The 5,000-nt window shown below is 72.7% G+C and overlaps 1 long non-coding RNA gene across 1 annotated transcript in view; it reads left to right on the plus strand.

The window, feature by feature from the left end:
• Positions 1-3,299: 3,299 nt before the first annotated feature.
• LOC135317551 (uncharacterized) overlaps positions 3,300-5,000 on the plus strand; it is a 1,825-nt gene continuing 124 nt past the window's right edge. The window contains exons 1-3 of the long non-coding RNA XR_010376373.1: positions 3,300-3,483; positions 3,654-3,786; positions 4,633-5,000. The exon at positions 4,633-5,000 is cut by the window's right edge and continues 124 nt beyond it. This is a non-coding gene — a long non-coding RNA (uncharacterized LOC135317551). The remainder of the gene's footprint in view (positions 3,484-3,653; positions 3,787-4,632) is intronic.

The raw sequence follows: 5,000 nt of genomic DNA on the forward strand, positions 1-5,000 counted from the left end.
CACCACCCGGGGCGGGCGGCGGCGGACGCGGGGCCCTGCGTGCGAGCGAGGGGGACAGCGTCTGCGGGGAGGTGCAACGCGGCCCGAACACCGGCGGAGCCGGCCCGCCGCGAAGCCTCCCCGACGCGACCCGAAAAGCCTCATCGATCGGCAACGGAAAGGAACGGTACGAGCCCGAACAAGCGGAGGCCCCGCGGCCACGGTCCTGGGACAGCGACGGCCCCGCGCGCCGGCCACCACCCGGGGCGGGCGGCGGCGGACGCGGGGCCCTGCGTGCGAGCGAGGGGTGGGCAGCACCCGCGAGAAGGGCTCCACCGGCACCAACACCGGCGGAGCCGGCTCGCCGCGAGGCCTCTCCGATGCGCCTGGGGCCGCCTCATCAGCGGGCGCTGCTGGCAGGCCCGGATCGGTCAGAGAGGAGCGGGAGGTGCCGCGGGCCAACCCGCTCCGTGCGACTCCCCTGAGCGAGCTCGACGGGACCGGGGAAAGCCCGCGGCAGGCTTGCCTCCCCAAGTCCCCTCGCGTTCGACAGCGCCGGCGGCGGCGACCACCACCGGCCACCGGTCTTTGCCCGCCCGGCAGGCAACAGCTTACCCCGGGGGAAGGGGACACAGCTAAGCGATCCCCCGGGGGACGTGGGCCCAGGGAAAAGCCGCTGGAGGCCGCACGGCGCCGGTCACCGCCACCCACCCCCTCTCCCCCGCAGTCAGCCAACCGGGACCGGCTGGCCGCCGCTCAGAAACCGCCCGCTTCGCGGGTTCCAGCTTTAAGGCCGGAGAAAAAGGACCGAGTGCCGCCACCTCGCCCGGACGCGCGCCATCCCACCACCAAGCTCTCCGGCAGGTCGAGAAACCAGGGCAGGCCAGACACCGCGGGCCGCCACGAATGGCTCGTGCCGGTCAAAGGAGGACGAGGCGCCGCCGCCAACGCCCGTGCCACACCATCGGACCCTCGCGGGCCGGGGAAAGCCGCGGCGGCAGGCAGGCTCGACTGACTCCGCGTCTTCCCCAGCCGCTTAGCGTTCGAGTGCCGGCAACCGCTGCCGGTCTCTTGCCCCGTCCCCGCAGAAGACTGCTTCGGCACACCTCGCGCCGGTCGGCAACGGCGAGCTCCGGTTCTCCACGCCCCTCGGACCCACCGGGCTGCCTCGCGGGTCGAAGCGCCGGGGGCTGGCCGTGCCTAAGCGGGCAAGAAGCCGAGCCGAACCGCTGCGGGAACCGCCAACGAGAGCCGCAGAGCGCCCCAACTTTCCCACCAGCCGAGGCCCGGGCGTTGCAACCGCTCGCTAGCGCTGCTCCGGAGACGAGTCACCGCTCGCTCCTGTAGTACGTACCGACACTTCCTCGCCCGGAAAAACCTCCAAGAGCCTCGCCTCCGCCCACCGGGCAGGCGCGTCAATCACGCCGACCTTTACCATGACGTAACTGGAGGCAGCGAAAAACAGCGACCCCTACGAAAGCTCCGACCAAGTGGCGTGGACGGCAGGTCTACCCCTGCGCCCCTCGAACGCGACCAAGTCCCGCCGGAGCCCGGTAGACCTGACCCTCCTTTTCACCGGGCGCTCCGGCGGCCGCCACGGTCCCCGGAGCCGGGTAGACGTGGCAGCCGCCACCACGGAGCCGGGTAGACGTGGCAGCCGCCGCCGACCCCCCCCACGGAGCCGGGTAGACGTGGCAGCCGCCGCCGACCCCCCCCCACGGAGCCGGGTAGACGTGGCAGCCGCCGCCGACCCCCCCCACGGAGCCGGGTAGACGTGGCAGCCGCCGCCGACCCCCCCCACGGAGCCGGGTAGACGTGGCAGCCGCCGCCGACCCCCCCCCACGGAGCCGGGCAGACGTGGCAGCCGCCGCCGACCCCCCCCCCCATGGAGCCGGGCAGACGTGGCAGCCGCCGCCGACCCCACCCCCCCCCCCCACGGAGCCGGGCAGACGTGGCGGCTGCTCCCCCGGAGCCGGGCAGACCCGACCGTCCTTTTCACGGGACGCTCCGGCAGCGACACGCCGCGGTCGCCGCACACCGCCAGCGGCCGCCACGCTGCCCGGAGCCATGTAGACGTGGCAGCCGCCTGTTCCGGCGCCGGGTGGGCCTGGCAGCCAGCCCCGGAGCCGGCTAGACGCGGGTGGCTGCCCCGCTCCTCGCGTAGCCAGGTAGACGTGCCGCATGCTCAGTGCTCCGCAGGCAGGGGTACCGCGTGGCCGGCTCCTCGCGGCCGTGGGGTGTTGGGTCTGGGCGGGGGTGGGGTGGTCGGTGGGGGCGAGGGGGTGGGGTGCGCGGACCGGCGGGGGTGATTTCTGATCACCTTCTTTCCCTTTTCGCCTCTTCTTCCCCCACGAGTCTTACGCGACTCTGCGACGCGGGCCACCCTGGTCGCGCGGCGGTGGGGGCCGGGGGGGGAAGGCGGCTCGGGGTCTTTTTTCTTTTTTTTTTTTCACCCCGTTTCCGGGATTTAAGCGCTTCTTATAAAGGGAGCTAGTTCAGGCGTGCCGTTTCACTCGAGAGGTTTTTACCTTTATCGGCTTCGGCAGGAAAAAAGTCGACAAAAGAGGACTGAAAATTACTGAAACGTTCCTTTTCTTTAAGCGCGCACGCTCACACACACCCCCCCCCCCCTCCTCACCCCCCCCCCGCCCACTGCGAGACGGTGGCTGCCGTGCGCTCACGGGCTTCACGGTCCCGGCCAGCCCCTCCGCTCGCTCCGTTCCTCTCCCTCCCCCCAACCCTTACCCCCCACCCCCAGCACACCCTCGGGCTGGCGGGGGACCGGTTAGAGGCAGCAGCTTGTGTTCACGAGCCACCCGGCTCACCGGCGCAAGTTTGCCGCCCGCCGGGAGACTTCGGGACCGGTCGGCCCTAGCCAGCTTCGGGTCCCGGCGCCACCGGGTGCTCGCCGACTTTCGGTTTTGGTTTATTTCGGGTTTGTTCGTTTGGTGCTTTGTTCTTTTTCTCTCTCCCCTTCCCCCTTCCCCCTTCCCCCTTCCCCCCCCCCCCCGCCCCGTTTCACTGTCGTTTGTAATTTTTAAAAATAGATCGATTAAAATACGTGTCTGCGATCCTGCAGACTTTGTGTGTGTCTCCTTCCCACCCCCGCTCCCCCCCCCCCCGACACACGCTCCGATGCACGCGCGTCAATCATGCCGACGCGACGGAGAGACAGAGTGGCACCCACAGGCACCCGCGCTGCATTTCGGAACCGGCGGACCGGTGGGTGCGGCCCCCGCCGACCGCAGAAGCCCTGGCGCCGCGGAGCAGCGGGGGGGGGGGGGGGGGGGGGGGGGTGGAGGGACGCAGCCGCCCGCCCTGCGCAGGCGCGCACGCCTCGCTGCTCGGCAACCGGGCCCCCGCCCTCGGGGAAAGGGCGGCAGTTCCCGCCTCGCTAGGCTGACGGTCCGGCGCTCAGTCGCGGCGAGAGCCGCAGCGGGAAAGGGAGGCCGGCGCAGAGGCGCAGAGAGCGGTCAGCGAGCAGGCGGGGAACCCGGCGCAGAGGTAGGCTGGGGAGAGCGAAAGGGTGTCGCTTTTTTGGAGGAGATTTCCATCGGGGTCGCTCGGCGCTTTTTAGATTTCATTTTATGGGTATGTTTTTTTTTCCCCCCCCCCGCCTCCCTCCCTCCCTCCCCCCCCCGTTTCGCGTCCCTCAGGTTTTCCGCCCCCGGCAGGGGCGGGCAGACGCGCGGCAGGCAGGGCGGGCGAGCAACCGGCTGACGGCTTGACTGAGAAAGAAAGGAGGCGTCAGGGACGCCACTAGGTTCCAAAGTCTCCCGCCTAGCCTTCCCCGGGGCGGCTGACCTGGTAGTGGAAGGCGGGGGGGGGGGGGGGGGGGGGGGGCGGGGTTTGGGGGGGGCGGCGGCGGCGGCGGCGGCGGCGGGAGGTGGGGGGAGAGGCCGCGTTTGGGGGGGTGTGGGGTGTGGGGTGGGGAGCAGCTATACAAGCCGTGAACTACATGTCTGGGCGGGCGGGCGGGCGAGCGCAGCTAGACTACCGGCCGCTAGCTTCGTGGCCAGCGGGGGAGGGTCGGGGGCGAGGGGTGGGGGGGGGCGACGGACGGCGGCGGCAGCGGGAGGTGGGGGGAGAGGCCGCGTGGGGGGTGGGGTGGGGGGGGGTGTGTGTGGGGTGGGGAGCAGCTATACTAGCCGTGAGCTACATGTCTGGGCGGGCAGGCGGGGCTGTGTGCTGGGGGGTTGCGTCGGTGGCGCGGGGTGGGGTGAGGGGTGCGGGGCGGCGGGGCCGGGGGGGGGGGGGGTGGGGTGGGCGGGGCGACGGACGGCGGCGGCAGCGGGAGGTGGGGGGAGAGGCCGCGTGGGGGGGTGGGTGGGGGGGTGGGTGGGGTGTGGGGTGGGGAGCAGCTATACTAGCCGTGAGCTACATGTCTGGGCGGGCAGGCGGGGCTGTGTGCTGGGGGGTTGCGTCGGTGGCGCGGGGTGGGGTGAGGGGTGCGGGGCGGCGGGGCCGGGGGTGGGGGGGGGGGGGGTGTGGGGGGGGCGTGTGCAGTACGGACAGGGGCACGCAGGAGCGCCTGCGCGCGGCGCCGGGGGCGGGGGGGGGCGGGCTTCGGGCCAGCCTCGTCCGGGATGTCGGGCACGCAGGGAGGGAGACGCGAAAAAGAGCTGCAGATCGCCCCCGCCTTCTCTGTTACAGCCGGCGTTGCCAGCCACGTACGATGCCCGGCCTGCGAGCCTGCCTGCCCGCGGGCGGGATACGCGCTCGCCTCGCTTGCCGGTCAGAGCCGTCCCTGGGAAAGCAGCAGCCGCCTGCCTCGGCCTGGGCAGCGACGGCGGTCCGCCGGGCCCGGCGCCGGCAGCGTGGGCAGCAGGGCCCCCTGCCGGGGCTGGCCGAGAGGCGGCCCACGCTTCTAAGGCCCGGCCGCCGGCCAGCGGTCGCGTGGCGGGCGGGACGCGTTCGAGCGGCGAGCGCTGCCGAGAGGACGGTCCCGTTCCGCCCGGGCCTCGAGGGGACGTGGAAGGGGCCCCGCGCCCCCGGCCGAAAGCAGCGGGCGCCGAAGCCCG

This window comes from Phalacrocorax carbo, chromosome 26 (genome assembly GCF_963921805.1).
Source record: "Phalacrocorax carbo chromosome 26, bPhaCar2.1, whole genome shotgun sequence".
Taxonomy (NCBI): domain Eukaryota; kingdom Metazoa; phylum Chordata; class Aves; order Suliformes; family Phalacrocoracidae; genus Phalacrocorax; species Phalacrocorax carbo.